General features: G+C 40.7%; 1 long non-coding RNA gene across 1 annotated transcript; it reads left to right on the top strand.

Annotated features, from left to right (window-relative positions):
- The first annotated feature begins 19608 nt into the window (after nt 1-19608).
- Nucleotides 19609-21644, top strand: LOC104105547 (uncharacterized). The gene is made up of 2 exons (XR_688397.4): nt 19609-21158; nt 21481-21644. It is a non-coding gene; the product is annotated as an uncharacterized lncRNA (long non-coding RNA).
- The last annotated feature ends 1013 nt before the right edge of the window (nt 21645-22657 follow it).

Here is a 22657-nt window from a genome sequence, read left to right as displayed (position 1 = left end):
TGGTCGTTGATGCTCATACTTCACCTGGTGGAAATTTAGACACCGAGCCACATACTCTACTATGTACTTCTTCATTCTCCTCCACCAGTAATGCTGTCTCAAGTCCTGATACATCTTCGCGGCACCCGGATGAATAGAATACCGCGAACTGTGAGCCTCCTGGAGAATCAACTCACGCAAACTATCTACATTGGGCACACATAGCCTACCCTGCATCCTCAATGCATTATCATCCCCAATAGTGACCTCCTTAGCATCACCGTGCTGGACCGTGTCCTTAAGGACAAGCAGGTGGGGGTCATCATACTGACGCTCCCTGATACGATCATAAAGAGAAGACCGAGATACCACACAAGCCAATAGGCGACTCGGCTCAGAAACATCCAATCTAACAAAATGGTTGTCTAGGGCCTGAACATCCAATGCCAATGGCCTCTCTGCTGCTGGAAGATATGCTAAGCTCCCCAAACTCTCCGCCCGGTGACTCAAGGCATCGGCCACCACATTGGCCTTCCCGGGATGGTAAAAATAATGATATCATAGCCCTTAAGAAGCTCCAACCACCTTTGCTGACGCAAGTTAAGATCCTTCTGTTTGAACAGATGCTGCAAACTCCGGTGATCAGTGTAAATCTCACAATGGACACCATACAAATAGTGCCGCCAGATCTTCAAGGCATGAACAATAGCTGCTAACTCAAGGTCATGGATATGATAGTTCTTTTTATGGGGCTTCAACTAGCGCAAAGCATAAGCAATCACTCTGCCCTCCTGCATCAGAACACACCCAATACCGATCAGAGAAGCATCACAATACACTTCTTGAGCTTTAGAAAGCCCTCCTCGCACTCATCCGACCACCTGAAAGGAGCACCCTTTTGGGTCAATTTGGTCAAGGGTGATGCGATAGATGAGAAACCCTCTATAAAACAATGGTAATAACCAGCCAAACCAAGAAAACTCCGAATCTCCATGGCTGAGGACGGTCTGGGCCAACTCTGAGCTGCCTCTATCTTCTTCGGATCCACCTGAATACCCTCACTGGACACCATGTGCCCCAAGAACGCCACTAAACTCAGCCAAAACTCTCACTTGGAGAACTTTGCATAAAGCTTCTCCTCCCTCAACCGCTGCAACACGATCCTCAAATGTTGGGCATGCTCATCCTGGCTACGAGAGTACACCAGGATTTCATCAATGAATATAATAACGAACGAGTCAAGATAAGGCTGAAACACAATGTTCATCAGATGAATGAACAATACTGGGGTATTGGTCAGCCCAAAATACATCACAAGGAACTCATAATGGCCATATCGGGTCCTGGAAGTTGTCTTAAGAATATCTGAGTCCCGAATCTTCAGTTGGTGATATCCTGATCGCAAATCGATCTTGAAGAACACCCTCGCCCCCTGAAGCTGGTTAAATAGATCATCAATACGCGAAAAAGGATACTTGTTCTTGATTGTGACCTTGTTATACTGTCTGTAATCAATGCACATTCTCATAGTACCATCCTTCTTCTTCAGAAATAGAACTGGTGCACCCCAAGGTGACACACTAGGCCGAATAAACCCCCTTTAAAGGAGTTCCTGAAGCTGATCCATCAATTCTTTCAACTCCGCTGGTGCCATACGATACAGTGGAATAGAAATGGGCTGAGTACCCGTCACCAAATCAATACCGAAATCAGTATCCCTGTCAAGCAGCATGCCTGGGAGGTCTGCAAGAAACACATCCGGGAATTCTCGCACCACTGAAACAGAATCAATAGCAGGGGTCTCTACACTAACATCCCTCACAAAGGCCAGATAAGAAAGACAACCCTTCTCAACTATCCGTCGAGCCCTCAAGTATGAAATCACTCTACTAGGAACATAGTCTATAGAGCCGCTCCACTCAACCCTCGGCAACTCCGGCATCGCGAATGTCGTGGTCTTCGCGTGATAATCTAGAACCACACGACATGGAGACAACCAATCCATACCCAAAATCATGTCAAAATCGACCATACTAAGCAACAAGAGATCCACTCTAGTCTCCAGACTCCCAATAGTCACCACACATGACTGATATACACGGACCACAATAATAGTATCGCCCACCGGTGTAGACACATGAACAAGTGAACTAGAGACTCACGAGGCATATCCAGATAATGAGCAAAATACGAGGACATATATGAATAAGTGGAACTAGTGTCAAATAATACAGAGGCATCTCTGTGGCAAACTAAGACAATACCTATGATCACAGCATCCGAAGCAATGGTATCTGTTCTGGCAGGGAGAGCATAGAAATGGTCATGGCCACCCCCTGATCGCCCTCCCCCTCTAAGGCGACCCCTAGCTGACTGAGCCCCACCCCGAGCTGGCTGGGCGGGTGGTGAAGCTGCTGGTGCTGGTGCCATCAGCCGAGAACTCTACTGTGAAGTCCCACCCAACAACCTAGGGCAATCTCTCTTAATATGACCAAAATCTCCACACTCGAAACAACCCCTCCTTTGACGGAACTGCTGCCCCCGATACCCCGAGGAACTACCCGTAGACACCTGAGCTGATGAGGAAGGGTGAGAACTCTGTGCTGGTAATGCACTGAATGAAGACTGGCCCTGCTGATAGTTGTGTGAACCATGGCTAGATGATGCACCACGGTGAACTGGGCGAGCCGTCTGAGCATGTCTGAAAGGACGACCCCTATCGTGGTGGAACTGACCCCCAGAAGGAACACCGCTGAATCCATCCTGTCCACGAGGCCTCTTGGCCTCCCTCTCAACCCGCTCCTGGCTGCGAACCATCTCAATTTGATGAGCAATGTCGACAACCTCATCAAAAGTAGCACCAGACACTCTCGCTCTAGTCATAAGCAATCGCAGCTGAAAAGTGAGGCCATCTATGAGCCTCATGATCCACTCCCTATCGGTGGGAACCAACCAGACAGCATGACAGGCCAACTCCGAAAATCTCATCTCATACTGTGTCATAGATATATCACCCTGACGAAGCTGCTCGAACTACCTGCGCAGCTCCTCTCTGCGGGACTGAGGCACGAACTTCTCGAGGAAGATAATAGAGAACAGTTTCCAGGTAAGGGGTGCTGCGCCGACCGGCCTACGCCTCTCGTAAGCCTCCCACCAACTGAAGGCAGCCCAGAGAATTGAAAAGTAGTGAACGAGACCCCACTGGTCTCTAGAATACCTGCTGCACGGAGTATCCTATGGCGCTTATCCAAGAAGCCTTGTGCATCTTCTCTCTCTGTACCACTGAAAGATAGATGCTGGAGTCTCCCAAACCTCTCCAATCTGCGATGTTCATCATCAGGCCTGACAGGAACCACATAGTCTTGAGCGGCTGCAACAGGATGGGTTGGCGGTACCCCCGGTGTCTGGAGTCCATATACCACCTGCTCTGGTGTACGGCCGACGGGAGTCTGAGCACCTCCCCCGTCCTGAGAAGTGGCTGCTGCGGATGGAACAGAGACTGCCTGAGCAAGACTGATACACGCGGTCAAAATCTGAGCTAAGGCCTCCTGAAGGCCTGGAATCACAATGGGCACGGGTGGTGCATGAGCTGGTCCCACAGGCTCATCCATAACTGGAGCCTGCTTCTGAACTGGGGCAATTGGTGGATCCGCAGGTGCTGCCCTAGCTGTTGTACGAGATGCACCTCTGCCCCTACCACAGCCTCGGCCTCTCGCGGCCCTGACTGGTGGTACTGGTGGCTGTCCATCCTGCCCTGTAGTACGCGTCCTCACCATCTGTGAGAGAATTAGAACAACAGAAATTTAGTTACCAAAATCAAAAGATTCGCACGACAAGAATTCAAGAATGTGGAATTTCCTAAGGGTTCGACAAACTCTCAAAGATAAGTACAGACGTCTCCGTACTGATCCGCAAGATTCTACTAAACTTGCTCAAGACTTGTAAGACCTATGTAACCTAGGCTCTGATACTAACTTGTCACGACCCCAAATCCTAACCTGTCGTGATGGCACCTATCGATGGTACTAGGCAAGCTGATTCTCAATGTTTCACAAAAGATAAGTCAAAAGCTTTTACATGACAGAGTTTTTGTACAAATAGGAGTTACACTCAAAATACAGTGCAGAAAATAGCCGCAAACATCGGCTGTCACCAAGTCATGAGCATCTAAAATATCAGTCTAAGAAACAGTGTCTACAAGAGTCTGTGTCAAAATACCAATATAGAAAAGAAAAGATAACAAGAAAGGAGAGACAAGGACTGCGAACGCTGGCAGCTACCTCGTGAATCTCCGATACTCAACCACGCACGAGATCAACATCCTCCGTGACCAGAAAAACTTGGATCTGCACAGGAAGTGCAGGGTGTAGCGTGAGTACAACCAACTCAGTAAGTAACAATAATAATTAAGGAACTAAAAGGTAGTAACGAGCTATACAAATACAGTTCATTTTAGTAATTTCAGCAATAAAAGTAGACATGTTTCAATTCCGGCAATTTAAGTCAAGTTAGTTACACATTACCAAGTTCAGGTAAAACCAGATACAATATTTTCCAGAAGTTTCAGAACAATGACATAAATCATCTAAGTGCAGCAACAAATGAAATAAGTGCAACCTCTCAGGGAAATAGTCCCTCAGGCTCTCTCAATAGCTCAACACTCTGCTCCCAGCCCTCAATATTCACACTCAATAGGTACCTGCGCTTACTAGGGGTGTACAGACTCCGGAGGGGCTCCTACAGCCCAAGCGCTATAATCCGCACGGACAACTCACGTGTTGCACGGACAACTTACGTGCTATAGTATGAATATGTGGATCCGCACGGACAACTCACGTGTTGCACGGACAACTAACGTGCTACAGTTTTATATCAAGATCCGCACTGACAACTCACGTGCTATGGTATCAATACCTCACAAATAGGTCCTCGGCCTCACTCAGTCATCAATCTCTCTAGTCCCACGGCCCTCAGTAATAAAGGGAATCAGTCGAAAATAAAATGATATAACATATCAATAGTTATTCAGAGACTGAGGTATAATATGCAAGTAATACTACGACTAGGTACAAGTAACAATAAGCAGGAAGGTTCAACAGGTATCGCAACCACTGGTGTTTTTACAGTACCAACACATAGCCTAAGCATGATTTCTAGCATGATTCACTGTCAAATTTCTATAGCACAGAAATGGCACATAGCTAACAACAAGCTTATTCAACTTTCCAGTTTCACGGAATAGACCAAGTCCCAATTCCCACGGTGCACGCCTGTCACCTAGCATGTGCGTCACCTCCAAAATACTCACATAATACAATAATTCGGGATTTCATACCCTCAGGACCAGATTTAAAACTATTACTTACCTCAAACCACGCAAAACTCTACTCCAAAGTGCCTTTGCCTCTCGAATCGGTCTCTAAATGCTCGAATCTAGCCACAAGAAGTACAATACAATTAATATAGGCTAAAGGAATCAATTCCATAAGAAAAATACGAAATTAAAAGCCAAAATCAGAAATTGGCTCAAACCGACTCCCGGGCTCACGTCTCGAAATCCGATAAAAGTCACAAAACCTGAAAGCTCATACACTCACGAGTCTAACCATACCAAATTTATCAAAATCCGATATTATTTGGTCATCCAAATCCCCAAAATTCATTCTCTAATTCTCTAGCCCTAAACCCCCAAATTTCACCTCAAAAACTCACCAACTAGGTGTAAAATCAGTGGAGAAATTGAAGATAAATGGACACAAGGAGCTTACCTCAGTAATCACTTCAAAATCCCTCTAAATATCCTCCAAAATCCGAGCTCAAAGTGGTGAAAATGGTAAAAAATCTCGAAGTCCCATATTTATATGCTATGCCCAGGCCTTTCACACCTGCGACAACTTGGCCGCTTATGCGGTCTCGCAGGTGCGCCCCTTGCCCGCTTCTGCGCTAACCGCATGTGCGAAACAACCCTCGCACCTACGCCATTCTCTGCATCTGCGCCCAACGTGCGCTCCTGCGCAAACTGCTTCTGCGCAAACCGCTTCTGCGTAAACCGCTTCTGCGCGCGAATGGCCACATCTGCGGCCTCTGACCAAAGCATCCCTGGCTGCTTCTGCGAGCTCGCATCTGCGATCCCCAATCCGCAGATGCGATTACACCAGCAGCCCTCAAACTTTAACAGTTCTTCAACTTCAAATCTTGAACCGTTAATCACCCGAAATCAACCCAAGGCTCCCGGGACCTCAACCAAACATACCAACACGTATTAAAATATCATACGAACTTAGTCGAATCTTCAAATCACCTCCAACAATATCGAAAACACGAATTACACACGGATTCAAGCCTAATAAACTTCAAAATTTCCAAATTCTATAAACAACGCCGAAACCTATCAAATCACGTCCGATTGACCTCAAATTTTGCACACAAGTTACAAATGACCCCACGAACCTACTGCAACTTCCGAAATCGGAATCCGGCCCCGATATCAAAAAGTCAACCCCCGGTCAAACTTCCCAAAAATTTGACTTTCGCTATTTCAAGCCTAATTCTACTCCCGACCTCCAAATCACAATCCGGACATGCTCCTAAATCCAAAATCACCTAATGAAGCTAACGGAATCATAAAATTCACATCCGAGGTCGTTTATACATAAGTCGACATCCGGTCAACTTTTCCAACTTAAGCTTTCAATTATGAGACGAAGTGTCTCAATTCACTCTGAAATCACTCCAGACCCGAACCAACTAACCTGGTAAGTCATATAGCAGCTATAGAACACAATAGAGGCAGAAAATGGGGAAACAAGGCTACAACTCTCGAAACGACCGGCCGGGTCATTACAAGATTCACTGGCAACCAACCTTCCGCGATCGCGTCCCTCTCTCTGCGAACACATAGAGTAAAAACCATCAGTCCACAAAAACCCCTTCGCGATCGCGGACCAGTCCTCGCGATCGATAGAAGGAAACCAGACCTGAGAAAAATCAGAACTTTAGATATTCCTAAATGATCTGAAATGCGTCGAACAAGGTCTGAATTACACCCGAGGCCCCCGGGACCTCAACCAAATATACCAACAGGTCCTAAAACATCTTACGAACACACTCGAAGTGTCAAATCACATCAAACAATATTAGAATCATGAACCGCACATCGATTCAAGCCTAAGAACTTATTAACTTTCGAATTTCGAAACCAACGCCGATTCATACCAAAACAACTCCGATTGATACCAAATTTTGCACACAAGTCATACATGATATTACAGATCTATTTCAACTTCCAGAATCGGAATCCAACCCCGATATCAAAAGGTCCACTCCCAGTAAAACTTTCCAAAGTCTTCCAACTTTCGCCAATTAACGCCGAAATGACCTACGAACCTCCAAATCAACATCCGGTTACGCTCCTAAGACCAAAATTACCCTACGGAGTTATTGGAACCGTCAAAACTCCATTCAGGAGTTATCTTCACACAAGTCAAACTACGGGCAACTCCTAAGACTTAAACTTCTAACTTAGGAACTATGTGTCCCATAACACTCCGAAACTCTCCCGAACCCGACACCAAGCACCCTAGCAAGTCACTAACTACAATATAACATAGAGGGAGCATAAATTAGAGAATCCGGACTGAAATACTAAAAACAACCGGCCGGATCGTTACACAAGTTATACCTATTGACCGTGTGCATTGTGGTTTTGCGCAATCGCTCTCAATAGAGGATCCTACTAGTCTGTCATTGATATTTATGCAACTATTCTCTTTCATTGCTATAAATTTAGCAATGGCCAGTGATGCTCATAACAAATCAAACCACAAATTGATTAAGAACATAACTTTCACATAGAAATGTTCAGTGAATGGCAGAGACAATAATTTTACTACCTGAAAAACTAATACCACTTGCAGAAATTTATTTTGGGATGCTTCACCGACTGCATCATCAACTACAAAACTTTAGCATCACTGCTTACACCTGCACCCAAAAGAAAAGTGAAACAAAAAGAAAATAAAAACCTATGTAACGTGTTTCATTCTTTATCTATATTTTATTATTCATTTTCTAGGATTTAATTTTGGATCTTTGAAATAAAATTCAATCGATTATTTGGTCTATTTGATACATTAATTTCCAAATTTTTTTTTCAAAAGTCAATATGCAAAATTCACAAGTAAAGTAAGGTCATCTAATATAGTGAAAAATAAATGAAACCTCAAAGAAAACAAGGAAGAAAACAAAGCAAAATCCTAAGGCAAAATAAAAGATAAATTGATCCGCACAAACAAAACAGTCGTGATAAACTTTTACGATATTTTTGTCAAAACTTTCAATATTCTAAAATGCCTAAAGCAATATAAATAATCATTAATTAGGCCATTATTTTAGAAGCAACAATGCAAAATCAATAACGATCACATCGTGAATAAAAAATGAACAAAAAAACTACACTCAAACAATTTATAAGGAATAGATTTAAGAAAATAACATTCAAAAGTAAGGTATGTAAATTGAGGTACCAATGTAAATTCACAAAACAATTTAACATCATCTAAGTAAAAAGAAAATGAAACCCGAAAAGGAGAAAAAAAAAAAGGAGAACAAAGCAAACTCCAAAGGCTGAACACCTGGCAAACAGTAAATAGATCCGCACACTCTAAACAGTCATGATGAAAATGGACCGCATATTTCGATACGGTCATAGAACCCTAGCACAGCTGCTCAAACTTTGTGCGCCATGCAGCTCTAAGACTCTGAAGAACATATTCCTTTACGTCGGACTATCTAACTCATATGCCCGCCACCACTGGTAGGTTGCTCCTCTAAGCTGAAATGTCGTGAAAGAAACCCCACTGGAATCCACAATACCCATAGTACGGATGATACAATGACATTCCTCCAGAAAACCCTGAGCATCTTCTGAAGCTAAACCATTGAAAATGGGAGGGTGGTACTTTTTCTACCTCTCTAGCCTGAGTTGCTCCCCCTCTGAAACTGTTTTCCTAACCTCAGGCCGAACTGGGACAACTAGCTGCACTGGTATAACCTCAGGGGCATGGTCAACTTGGGCCCGTGGCTCTGGGGTACGGGCGGCGGGAGTCTGTGCTCCTCCCCTGGCCTGAGATGTGGCAGGATCAAGTGGAATTAACCCTGCCTGAGCTAGAGTGCCAAACATGCTCAAAATCTGGGCAAGAGTCTCCTGAAGTGCAGGAGTAGTAACATGCGTCTCAGGTGCATGTTCTCCAACTGGACCTACTTGTGGTTCCTCTGTAGAAGCTCGTGCAGGTTATCTGACCGCACCACGTGGTCTTCCTCGGACTCTGGCTTGGTCTCTGCCCCGACCCCGGCCTCTTGCGGCTCCAACAGGGGACGCGGGTATCTGATCATCAGATCCAGTTGTGCGTGTCCTCACCATCTGTGAGAGAATAGAAAGATAATAGTTTAGAACATTGAAGTCAACAAATGCGCACGATAGGGAATCAAAGAAGCGAATATTTTCCTAACAGTTCCATAGCTTCCCAAAGATAAGTACAGACGTCTCCGTACCGATCCGTAAGATTCTACTAAACATGCTTGTGACTCATAATACCTATGAACCTAGAGCTCTGATACCAACTTGTCACGACCCCAAATTCCCTCCGTAGAATGTCGTGATGATACCTAATCACTAAGACTAAGTAAGCCTATCAATGCGGAATAACAATAGAAATCTGAAATAAATAATCTTCAAATTCACATAATTACAACTCCCAAAACCTGGTAGAAATAAGTCACAAGCTTCTAAGAATTTATCCTCAATGTATCTATATATATCAGGGTCTAAGGAAAATAAGGAAGCAACATAATAATGATAGAAGGAGACTCCGGAGTCTGCGGACGCTGGCAGATATACCTCGAAGTCTCCGTACACAGGTAGCTCAATGATGTCTGGACTGGTAGGTTGTACCTGGATCTGCACAAAAAGATATGCAGAAGCGTAGTATGAGTACACCACAGCGGTACACAGTAAGTGTCAAGTCTAACCTCAGTAGAGTAGTGACGAGGTCAGGTTAGGCCCTACTGGAATAATAAAAGTCAAGGTGAAATGTTTAACAATATAATAAAAATGAAATGACAATGAAAATGAATCGAGTAAGTAGTATGTCACCAATTAACTACGCAAAATAATGGCAAACAATACCTCGTGGAAACAAAACAGAATTCTTTTCAACTTTAAGAAATCACAACAATAATCAAAGGCAACTGCGGCCATAAATCAATATCAACAAGGGCACTCCCGAGATACCACCTCGTAGTCCCAAATCATAAATAAATTCACAATATCTCATTTCTTTATAACACCGCGGGAGCCTTCACATTTAATTTTAAAGAAAAATATTTTTTCCGAAATAGCATCCCGCGTTTTAGCCACCCTTATCACACCGCATGACTTCTAGTAGTTCCCCTACTAGCCACGCGTATCAAGCCACCCTTATTTCACCGCATGTGTATCAATATCACAAAATATCACAATATGCACCTCAAGTGCTCAAATATTTTAATTTGCCAAAATAAATAATATCAACAATATTTTCCACAACAGGGAGCTCATGGCTCAATCACAATGAGTACAAAAATCTCACAAAAATATTCGAGAATAAATAACTCAACAAAAAAATTTAAAATTTTTTAATACGTTTTCTCAGTTCCAAATTTAAAATATCAAATACTTCATATTAATAATATTTAAATTAAAGAAATTCCACTTTCAAATAATGCACAGAATAAAAGAAACCAAGTTTCAGCTAAACAGGTAAAAACAATTAGCAGGAGAAAGTCAAGCAAATTTTAAGTATATAAATCAGATCAATGATGAAGAATATAACAAGATTTAATAATTTAATTAATATGCAACAGTGATCTACACAATTTAATAACATAATATTTTACATTTAGCCCGTGTACATACTCGTCACCTCGTATACACGACTTTCATCACAATACAATTATCACAACAATACTAATCCTAGGAAAAATTTTTCCCACACAAGGTTAGACAAGTCACTTACCTCGACTTGCTCCAATTTAATCCACTAGTAGGCCTTTTCCTTGATTATCCAACTCTAAATGGCTCGAATCTAGCCAAAATAATTCGATACAGTCAACAAAAATTATAGGAATCAATTTCATAAGAAAATACTATATTTTTCAATAAAATCCGAAAATAGCTCAAAAATGCCCGTGGGACCCACATCTCATAATCCGGCGAAACTTACAAAATCCGACAACCCATTCAATTACGAGTCCAACCATACCTGTTTCACTCAAATCCGAATCTGAATCAACACCGAAAGCTCAAAAATTCGTTTCTATGAGATTTCTAAAATTTTCCCAAATTTCCATCTTATACATTCGATGCCGAAACCTAATCAAATCAAGTCCGATTGGCCTCAAACTTTGCACACAAGTCATAAATGACATAACGGAGCTATGAAAATTTTCAGATCTGAATTCTGACCTCGATATAAAAAAGTCAACTCCCCGGTCAAACTTCCAAACTTAAATTCTTATTTTAGCCATTTCAAGCCTAATTTAACTACGAAATTTCAAATAAAATTCCAGACACGCTCCTAAGTCCAAAATCACCATACGAAGCTACTGAAATTATCAAAATTCTATTCCAGGGTTGTTTGCACCTAGGTCGACATCCAGCCAACCTTTTCAACTTATGTTTTAAACTTTGGAACTAAGTGTTCCAATTCATTCTAAAATCTCTCTGGACCTAAACCAATTACTCCGAAAAATCATATATCAGTTATAAAGTATAGAATGAGCAGTAATTAGGGGAATGGGACTACAACTTTTAAAACGACTGGTCAGGTCTTTACAAATGTACTGCGATGTGAGCTTGGGTCGCTTGAAGAAGATGGTACGACAGTTAGGAGGTCGAGTGTACGATTGTGGCAGATAATTCGGGATGTGTTATGATTAGTCCAACAAGAACTTATGAAAAATTTGGCTGAGCGACGGTGTGGGATCGTGATAACTGGGAAGAAAAGGTCGTTATGGGGGTCTAGATCTATAGGATTGCAGTGTAAAGCTAAGTGGGGGAGCCCACCATTTATGGTTAGTTCACATGGTTGTGTGCTTGTGCATTTTCTAGTTGTCGGTGCATTGGTAGAATAAATTATGACTAAGAAAAGGAAACATCAGGGGTAATTCGGACAAAGGACTTGAGGGATGTGTGCTACATCTCGCCTTAACGATTCATGTGCAGATGTTGGGATGACTCAGAGTTCATGCTTTTGGTGTATGTGATGTACAAGGAAAAGAATTCATCTGGTTGCTTCTTTGGAAGTGTTCATGTGCTTATGAAGAACCAGCATTTGGTTATGTACTCGGGACCATGGCAGAGTGGGTGACTCTTAACAATGGTTTTAGTGGGTTCAAGAAGTAAAGTACGGTGCCTCAGGATCTTCGAGTTTGTCGTGTGGCTAAGGAATTAGTTTTGCAGCGAAGTGTGAAAGAGACTTGGATTATTTCCATGAAGGTCACCGGGTCTACGATGTGATGGTTGAGAGATGGAGGAAACAACTTTGGGTTTGTATGAGCTCTCTCAAAACAGTTGTATCAACTGCAAATGCTATTGAGTGCATGAGGAGGGTATGAGATGGATTATGGGTATGAACACGAGGTAGTCTTGTGATTTGGGTCACTTGGGATGAGTGTTGTTTGAGGTCCCTTATGTGTTTGAATGGAATTATCTTTTCAAGGGAAAGTCAAGAGTAAATTAGAAGTAGTTGAGTGAGTTAGTAGTGGGTTGAACTAGCATGGTTGAGGGAAGGGTCGGTTCCTTCGGTGTGGTAAGACTATACAGGTGATTTGTGGTTGTACGTGTGGGCTTAACAACCTCCATGATTTGATTGATTTGGAGGTATTTGATTTTTTTAGTTATGTGATGTGTAAATAGATCCCCGGAAGAGTTATGGCAGTTTGCACTATGACCTGAGGTTTGATTTTCCGCGATTATGGGAATTCGGTTGCGTGTTGCAATTATTCCTCTGAGATGTGTTGAGTGAAAAGGTTCTAGATGATGAAGTATTTATTCTGTTAGTGGATCAGAAGTTATGATCATATTCGTATGCTCTTGCGTAGCGGCATGATAGGTGCGGTGAGCGGTACAATAGTTGGAAGTTGAGGATCAAGGTTACGGTTTAGTTTCGATAAGAATGTCACGAGCTCGGAGGAGCACGGGAAGATTCCAGATGTTCGGAATATGCTGGCATATTTTTTGGGCGGCCGGAGGATGGTCTATTTTGTGGAAGAAGTGTTGGGTATTGAAATGCGAATGCTTGACTAGCACTATGGAAATAGCATTGTCAATGACCATTAATATTTAGATTTTACTACCTGGTGTAGAAGGTTGTGGGGGTATATCCCATGAGAAGATCGTATAAGTGTGACGTGCTAGTTATTCGATTATTAGAGATTCAAATCAGATATGGAGATTTTGGTACTGTCGCCAATGGGAGAGGTAATCACGGAGAGGCACACTATTCCTTTGGTTGTGGACTGTGTGAGTTGTTCCGGATTTGACGGCTGCTCTTAGGTGTCATGAATAGGGTTATTTTGGATCCTTGAAAGGTTAGTGACCCAATATGGGATGATCGGGATCGACTTGAGGTCCGCTAGTAGACTTAATGTAAATGGTGCTCTACATCAAATCAGGTCAAATGTGTTCATTCAGCATAACACTACTTATGCATGAATCTTCGGGTGTTGGATGTTATTCCTATCGTGGCCTTTCTCTGTAACACTATATTATGCTATGTGGATTGTGAGAAGGCTTGATTATTCGCATGTATGTTGTAGTCATGTGTAGCTTGTCGTTATTGTACCTTAGGCGTACTTGAGTTTTTGTAGCGTGTGGCGCTATCCGTCTCTCCAGGGTCGCATTTATGTACCTGGTGTGCTTGTGGTCGATATTTGGGCATTTCGTAGGTATGAGAATTATGGCTCGATGGGTATTTCTTCATGGACTGTTATGTGTGGATCGAATAACACGCTGTCACAAGTATGGTGTTTGGATCGGGTTGCACGCCGCAACGATATCATGTGTGGATCGGGTTTCATGTCGCAACATTGAGATGTTGAGTATGGTTCCCTATATTTATTTTTGCGTATTTTGTTTCTCATTCCTGGAGAAAGGTTCATAGCATTTGTTCGGTTGTTTTATTCGTTACACGGGCTGGGTAGTTTTTTTCGAGAGTTCGTTCTTCCTTATGTGTCATATTCGAGTTATAGCTTATTGGTGCATTGATGGCGGCATATGAGATTTTGGTTAGTGTTTGAAGTGGCTTATTTCCTGAGAAGATTATGTTGGGTGAGACTAGGTTATTAGACATGGAATTAGTGCAATCAGATTTATATAAGGTATATTAGAGGGAAAATGTCACTATTCAGTTCAGAATGAGGCAAGAGTTCTTGTTGAGCGGAGGACTCTACGATTTATTGGTTTGGCGGGTGGTTATGAGCTTCTACGCGTCGTTTTCATCGTTGCAGTATCGCGAGGGTTAGATTAGGGCTTATGCGCATATGAGGTGTACTACGGGCATCGGGTTAGTCAATTTGCAACTTCCATGGTTGGAGGATGTTATTATGGGCATACAAATTATGCGGTGCATCGTGTGGTTTCAGCATGGGTGTATGATCATATTTGGTACAGTGGGTTGAGATTGATACAGTGATCGTATGTTGGAATCAGACCTGGTAGAGAATTCCGGATGTTGGAATTTGGTCCTAAGGCTTGTTGGCTAAAATAAAAAGGAGGATCTTCAGTTTGGCTCGAGCTAATGTGCTCACCTGGGTTGTGGTGGCACGGGTAGGTGCACATGGTGTTGAGTAGTGATTTTGAGGCAACTCCAGAGCAGTTCTTGGCACGTTCGACGACGAACATATGTTTAAGTGGGGGAGAATGTAACGATCCAACCGGTCGTTTTGAGATCTAGTGCGTCGTTCGGCTGTTTGAGGCCTTGAGTAGCTTCACTTCATGTATTATGACTTGTACAAGTGGTCGGAATTGAATTTCGGGAAGTTCAGAGTTGTTTCGGAAGGAAAATTCTCAATTCGGAAGCTCTAAGTTGGAAGAGTTGACCAAGGGTTTGACCTTTAAGTAAACGACCTCAAAATTAGGATTTGAAGGTTCCAATAGATTTGTATGATGATTTCGGACTTGGGCGTATGTTTGGGTTGAGTATCGGGTCGCTCGGGAGTATTTCGATGCTTATTATGGAAGGTTGGCATTTTAAAAGTTTGAGAATTTCTTAAGATTGATTTGAAGTGAATTTTGATGTTATCGATGTTCGTTTGGGGTTCCGTGCCTTGGAATAGGTTCGTATTGTGATTTATGACTTGTATGCAAAGTTTGGCGATATTCCAGAATATTTTGATATGATTCGGATGCGTTCGTCAAAGTTTGGAAGTATGAAAGTTTAAAGAAAGGTTTTGATCGATGATTCACAGTTTTGATGTTGTTTAGTGTGATTTGAGGCCTCGAGCAGGTTCGTGTTATATTTTGGGACTTGTTGGTGTGTTTGGATGGGGTCCCGGGGGCCTCGGGTGTGTCTCAAGATGGTTTCGGACCAAGTTTGGGTGCTTTGGATCTTGCTGGTTGCTGGTGCTGGTGTTGTGCATCGCGATTGCGAGGTGATGTACGCGATCGCGAAGAAGGAATTTGGGGTCTTCTGGTTTATGCTACGCGATCGCGACTTGGGAACTGCGATCACGGAGAAGGAATGATGGGCCAGGATTTTTGCCTTATGCGGAGCAAGGTAAGTCTCCTGTCTAACCTTGTGAGGGAAAATTACCCCGTAGGTATTATTCTTGTTATATGCTACATGTTGTGGGAGCTACGCACGTATGAGGTGACGAGTATCCGTGCGCATGCTAGAATTCCTGAGTATGTACGGGTAGACTAGGATTCACGTCATGCTTTATTTGTACTAGTTGAGTTATTATTGCCTGCTTAGATATTTGATTTTGCGTTACGTCTTGAGACTAGGCTTGCATAGAGTGATAGACTCGCTATTGTAGAGAATTAACAGGCTACTTGATTAGCCGCGGAATAAGTGTACTTTCCGTACGAATTTCTCCCGCATTGTGCGTTTTTATCGAAAAGCTTCCTTAAATTTCATAACTCACATGTATATTCGTGTGTGGGGTCAAGGACCCGTTAAAGCTTCTTATTCTAATGGGATCGGGCCATTCGCCTCGGCAGGATTATATAACACACTCTTATGGGATCAGGCCGTTCGCCTCGACATGATTATGTAACACAATCTTATGGGATCGGGTCGTTCGCCTCGGCAGTATCAAGTATCATATTCTTATGGGATCGGGCCGTTCACCTCGGCAGTATCATGTATCATATTTTTATGGGATCGGACCATTTGCCTCGACATTTATTTGAAATATTCTTATGGGATCGGGTTGTTCGCCTCGGCAACTTCATGAAAGACTCTTATGGGATCGGGCTGCTCGCCTTGGCAGAATCGTGTGTGATATTTGACAAGAAGCCAGTGTATCCATGAGTTTTCCCGATTTGAATTGTGACGACCTATCTGGTGGGGACTATTTTATATATATACTCTGGTTGAGGAGGTAACCGATAATTTAGAGCTTGTGTTTACTGTTCAGAGGAGGATCGTACCACGTACCTATATTTGTTTATATTGTTTATTTACCATGCCCCATACTTGTTTACTTTCTATTGTACTTGATTTATTGGACCACTATTAAGTGTCGATGTCGACCCCTCGTCACTACTTCTCCGGGGTTAGGCTAGATACTTACTAGGTACGCATTGATTTACGTACTCATGCTACATTTCTGCACTTATTGTGTGTGTGTGTATATATATATATATATATATATATATATATATTTTTCTGGTAGTATTTTTGGCGCAAAGGCGCGGCTATTGCGTGGACTTTACGGTGAGTTGCATCACATATTACGATCCGCAGCATACAGAGTCTCCATCAGAATTATTTATATTTTTCTGTCTAACTTATATTCTGCACAGATGTTGTATTGTTATTGTACCTTCTAGTAGATGCTCATGTATTTGTGACACCAAGTTTTGGGGGTGTTCTAGAATTTGTTTATGGATTGTTTACATTAATACACTTTTACTTATTATTTTAACTAAAATTGTACTTAACAATGATTTATTTTAATGCATTGACCTCTGTATCTAAATAAGATTCATTATTTTAAAAATAATAAAATGAATAATTAAGTGTTTGCTTGCCTAACGGTGATGTTGGGCGTCATCACGACCTACCGTAGATTTTGGGTCCTGACAACAAATTTAGTACATCTAGCAAAAGTGTAGTAATGGTGTGAGCTAGCCACTTTCGACTCTATAATTGAAAAATGGTCATTGACATGAAGTTTCAAATTTCATAAGTGAAACTTCATGATAATGTCCTAGAGTTTCACCTATAGATAACAGTTTGTGTTTCTCTAATAAATTTGAAAAATACTTTATCAATATTAGGCATCAATTTGTACTTGGGCAAACATTCAAAAGTGCTTCTATAGCTTGTTTGGATTGTTGTTACATGTCGTTTCATAATGTATGGTATTGTATTGTATTGTATTATTTGATGAATACAATGTTTGGGTAAATTGTATTATTTGCCATCATTTCATAATATCACACACCAACAATATGGAGAATAAATTTACAACATTACTAAAAAAAAATAGGATACAGAGTAAAATCATTATATAAAAAAGTAAGGTAAATAATAAAATATTATTATGTAATAATAAGAAAGGGTAAGATGGGAGAAAAAAAGCAAGAAAACGACATTACCACACCAAATTTTTCGTTCCAAAAAGTGGCATTTTTCGTCGTTACGTTACGATGGATTTAACAATACGATACAACAAAATTTAAGTAACAATCAAAATAACTATTGTATTTAAAATAACAATACAATACAATACAATACAATAGGTAACAACCATCCAAACAAGTTAGGGAGAAATTACTTTTTTCAGCTTCTCAAAAATAGCTTCTACTACTACCTAAAAATACTTTTTTTTCTAGACGCTTGGCTAAACACCTCAACACTCTGAAATGAGCACTTTTGACTTCGCAGAAGTTCGACCAAACAAGCTATGAATCAGCAAAGTCTTGATCCCAGAGTGCTTTAAAACTCCAATTATTTGACGTCGGCCAAGAATAACTTGGAGAAAATGAGCAATATTTGAGACATGGGTGAGAATGTTTTCCATATAGAAACATGCACGCGCACATATTTTTGTTTTCTAGAGGTATGAACTTATAAGTTTAAGTGCTTATTCAATCGATAGATTGTCGTATTAACCAATATTCGATTGATTGGTACGAGGTTATCGGAAAAAAAAAAGATTTGTAGTGTGATCTTTTACCCCTAAAAAGGTTCATAAGCATGTTGGAAGGTTGGTTAACTCTAAACAACATAACTTCGTTTCCGACTTGGTGCATGGGCAAGGAGGAGACCTAAGCAGAATCATAATCTTCCTTTTTTGTGTGTGTTCTATAAATTGGCTTTGATCATGTGGCTAGATGAACTGAAGCTAGTGTCCGCTTTTTATAGTTTTAGTTAAAAGTTTAAACTGTTAAACTATTTTTTATAATTTTCTCGTTTGACTTTACATTATTAATTAACCTATCCGAATTGAGGTTTGGCTTCACGATTCAAAAATGATATATCTTCTTTGCCATCACCCTTACGGTGCTTTTTAAACTTTTAAATCACCTTTGAAGAAGTTTGCTGATTTTGGATAGTTTAGCCCTATTTTTGACTTTTTTTTGTGTTTCTATTGGTTTTTGTTGACACGGGATAAGACTTACGATGAGTCTTTTAGCAAAGGTGGACTTTAGTTTTTCATTTGGGAACTCGATAGCAGGCTTTGACTCTTCTCTTTTGTGGCTAATTGATAATTACTAACCTAAGATTTTTTTTGGTTAATTTTTATGTCCTTTTTGCTTTTATGTGTCTACACAAATCTCATCATAGCTGTTTAGTTTTACTATTATATAAGCTACTATATTATAAAGGAAACGGGGGGAACTTGTGGATCATACTTCCAAAATTATTGTTCCAAAATATAATATATATGATATTTGCAGTGTCACTAACTCCAATCAACCAAGACCATTATAGAATTTTTCCACCCAAAGGACAAAAGTCAATTGCACCATCATCTGTACTACTAGTATAATTATTCTTTCTTAAGTTCAATATCTTTTTCTCCTCCTCTTCCTCCCTTTTCCATTCTAAACACCATTTCACAAGCTAATAAGAGCAAAACGCAAGGACCAATCTTTTACATATTTAATTAATTCGAAACAAAGGATTTGCAGGACATATATTGTTGTATCCAAAATAAAAATAAAAAAGAAAAGGGAAAGGTAAATTATTCTGGGGAGTCCATGAAGCAATACACAGGCCCAATGAAGGAGAGGCCCATTTGAAAATGCTAAAGCTGATAAAGCCTCCTTAGTCTGGACCCGATCCTTTTTATTTAAATCTTTACCCGACCCGGATTGTATAAATATAAATACAGACTTTCATACTATTTTGTACAGTTCTTACACATTAATAAAGTGCTCTGTTCAACTCATACTTCTTTCTCTCTATACGAACTAATATTTTTAGGGTTTCTCTTGAAGATTTTCTTCGAGTTCATGGGGAATTTGACTATTTTCATGTTATCAAAGCTCAAAATTGAAGACATATGAGCATTCCATATCGATCGATACTATCCTTGGATGTTGGTTCGTGGTTTTGGATTTTTTGGTGGTGAGTTTGCTTCGGTGTTTTCTTAACGATGTGTTCTGTTGAAATTAGTCGTCAGAGACCGATAACTTACTTCTGCTATAACTTTTGTTGTCTACATTTGCTTTGCTGTGAGAATTGATTGAATTTTGTGAAAGCCCTAATTCTTTCAAAACCCTAATTTTCGACCGAGTAATTTTCTATCAATGGCTCATATCGACGATTCTACCACTCTACTCTAGCTTCAACCTCAACTATTTCTTCTTCTGTTGAACCGTCACACCCTTTGTACCTATATCCGTCTGACTCACATGGTACAATTTTGGTCATGAATACCTTTAATGGCATGGGTTATGGGGGTTAGAGACGAAGCATCTTGATTGGGTTATCATGTAAAAACAGATTGGGGATAATGAATGGAAAAATCCCTAAACCTAGTGAAAACTCTGTGTTGTTTGAACCCTGGGTTCCTTATAATAATATAATGACTGCGTGGATACAAAATAGCCTAGACACTGAGATTAGGGAGAGTGTGATGTATACAGAATCTGCTCAAAAACTTTGCAAAGAAATCGAACAACGTTATGGGAAAGCAAATGGGACTAAGGTATTTCAAATCATGAAGGACCTTGCTTCCATTTCCCAGGGGCCTTCTAACATTGCTTCCTATTTCAGTGGTATTAAAAATCTTTGGATGAGTTGGCTTACTCAATTGCTTATCTAGACAATACATGTGGTTATAAAGAGGCTTTTCAGAAGCTAGAAGAAGAGCAAAAGGTTCATCAATTCTTGATGGGGTTAAATGAAACCTACACTGGGGTTAGGAGAAACATTTTGTTGATGAAGCCTTTGCCTGATAATGACAGTGTGTATGCAATGCTAATTGAGGATGAAAGCCAAGCTGAAGTTCAAATTTCAAATTTTTCCTTCAGTCCAGAGTCTTCCTCTTTTGCCACAAATGTTCAGAAGCCTATGAATTCAAGGGTACCATTTGACACTACTAGGGACAATACTAGAGTTCAAAGGTCTTTCACTCCAAGGATAAATTTTGATTCTGCTAAGAAGGGGAACTCTAGTTTGATGTGCAGATGTTATAAGAAACATGGGCATCTGATTGAAAACTGTTATAAGCTGCATTCAAAAGGTCAGCTGCATTTGCTCAAGTCTCAGATTCACCTGATATGGGAGTTACTGATAACTCTACTTCTGAGAGCTCCAAGGTAATTCCACTTGACATTGGGGGTAACATTCTAATAAAGGATCGATATGATCAACTGCTCAATTTTCTTCAACAGTCCAAGATGTCCTCTGCTTCTCAAGAAATTCCATCTGGTTCAGGAAATTTTGCAGGTCTAATAGGTATTTCTCCTTTCAATAGTTGTGATTCTTATGTTTGCAATTTTACTAAAGTAGAGATATGACTTTTGGATCATAGATTCTGGTGCTACTAATCATATGAACCCCCCCCCCCCCCCCCAATATTTACTAACTGATATTAGACCCTTACTTTTCCCTTACCTTGTGACTCTTCCATTGTACTGGTTCTCTTTCTCCAATCATATCTCTTCCTAATGTCCTACTTGTTCCTTCTTTTCATTATAATCTCATATCTTTAAATCAACTACTTGTTCATCTTAAATGTAATGCCTTTTTTACTGTCTCTGCTTGTGCTTTTTTGCAGGGCCTTTTTCTGAAGAAGTCAGTGGTGCGTGGTAGACTTCTGAAGGGTCTCTACATCCTTCAGCCTAATGATCTTTGTAAATGTGATGTTTCTTCTTTTAATTCCTCTATAAAAACCATAACTGTCAATGTTGATATAAAGAATAAGAGCGGTTCTACTCTCTATTCTTCTGTGTGTTTGCTAATCTTTCTACTTCTGCCTTGTCTATTGACCATGCATGGCATTTGAGATTAGGACATGCTCATTTTGCTAAATGAAACATATTTCTTTTATTTCTGATAAATTGCCTAATAAACAATCTTTCATTTGCTCCATTTGTCCCATGGCTAGACAGCAAAGGATACTCTTTCCTGAAAGTACCATTCACTCCAATATGCCTTTCCAACTAATTCATGTAGATTTGTGGGGACCCTATCACACTCAAACTTATAATGGTTTTAACTATTTTCTGACTATTGTAGATGATTTTACTAGAGCCACTTGGACTCACTTACTTTCATCTAAATCAAATGCCTTTTCTGTTTTGAAATCCTTTATTGCTATGGTTAGCACTCAGTTTTCTCTTCCTGTTAAAACTGTGAGATCAGATAATGCCTTAGAGTTGGGAGGTAGTAATGAGGATATAACCTTCTTCTCTACTCAAGGTATCCTTCACCAGACTTCCTGTTCACATACACCACAGCAAAATGGTGTAGTGGAGAAGAAACACAAACATCTTCTTGAAGGTGCCAGGGCACTCCTTTTTCAATTCAAATTGCCTCTCAAATATTAGAATGAGTATTTTTGACTGCCACATACCTCATAAACAGGCTTCCTTCACCTCTACTTCAAAATAAGTCACCTTTTGAGTTGCTGCATGGTTACTCTCCTTCATTTGCACACTTGAAAACATTTGGCTGCTTATGTTTTGCTGTTGTGCCTAAGCCTTACATAGATAAGTTCAAATCCAGGACTAATCCATATGTTTTTATTGGATAAAGTTCTAGTAAGAAAACTTATAAGTTGCTCAACTTATCCAGCTCAGTCATTTTTCACTCAAGGGATGTGGTGTTCCATGAACACATTCCCTATTCTGATGCATCTACTTCTACTCATTTGTTTCCACAAGTCCCACATTCTTCTATGCCTGATAATGTTCCAATGCCTGATGTTATTCATGTATCTACATCTTCCTCTA

This window comes from Nicotiana tomentosiformis, chromosome 2, assembly GCF_000390325.3.
Source record: "Nicotiana tomentosiformis chromosome 2, ASM39032v3, whole genome shotgun sequence".
NCBI lineage: Eukaryota > Viridiplantae > Streptophyta > Magnoliopsida > Solanales > Solanaceae > Nicotiana > Nicotiana tomentosiformis.
The sequence above is the reverse complement of the archived record's forward strand: the minus strand, read 5'-3'. Positions and strand labels throughout refer to the sequence as shown.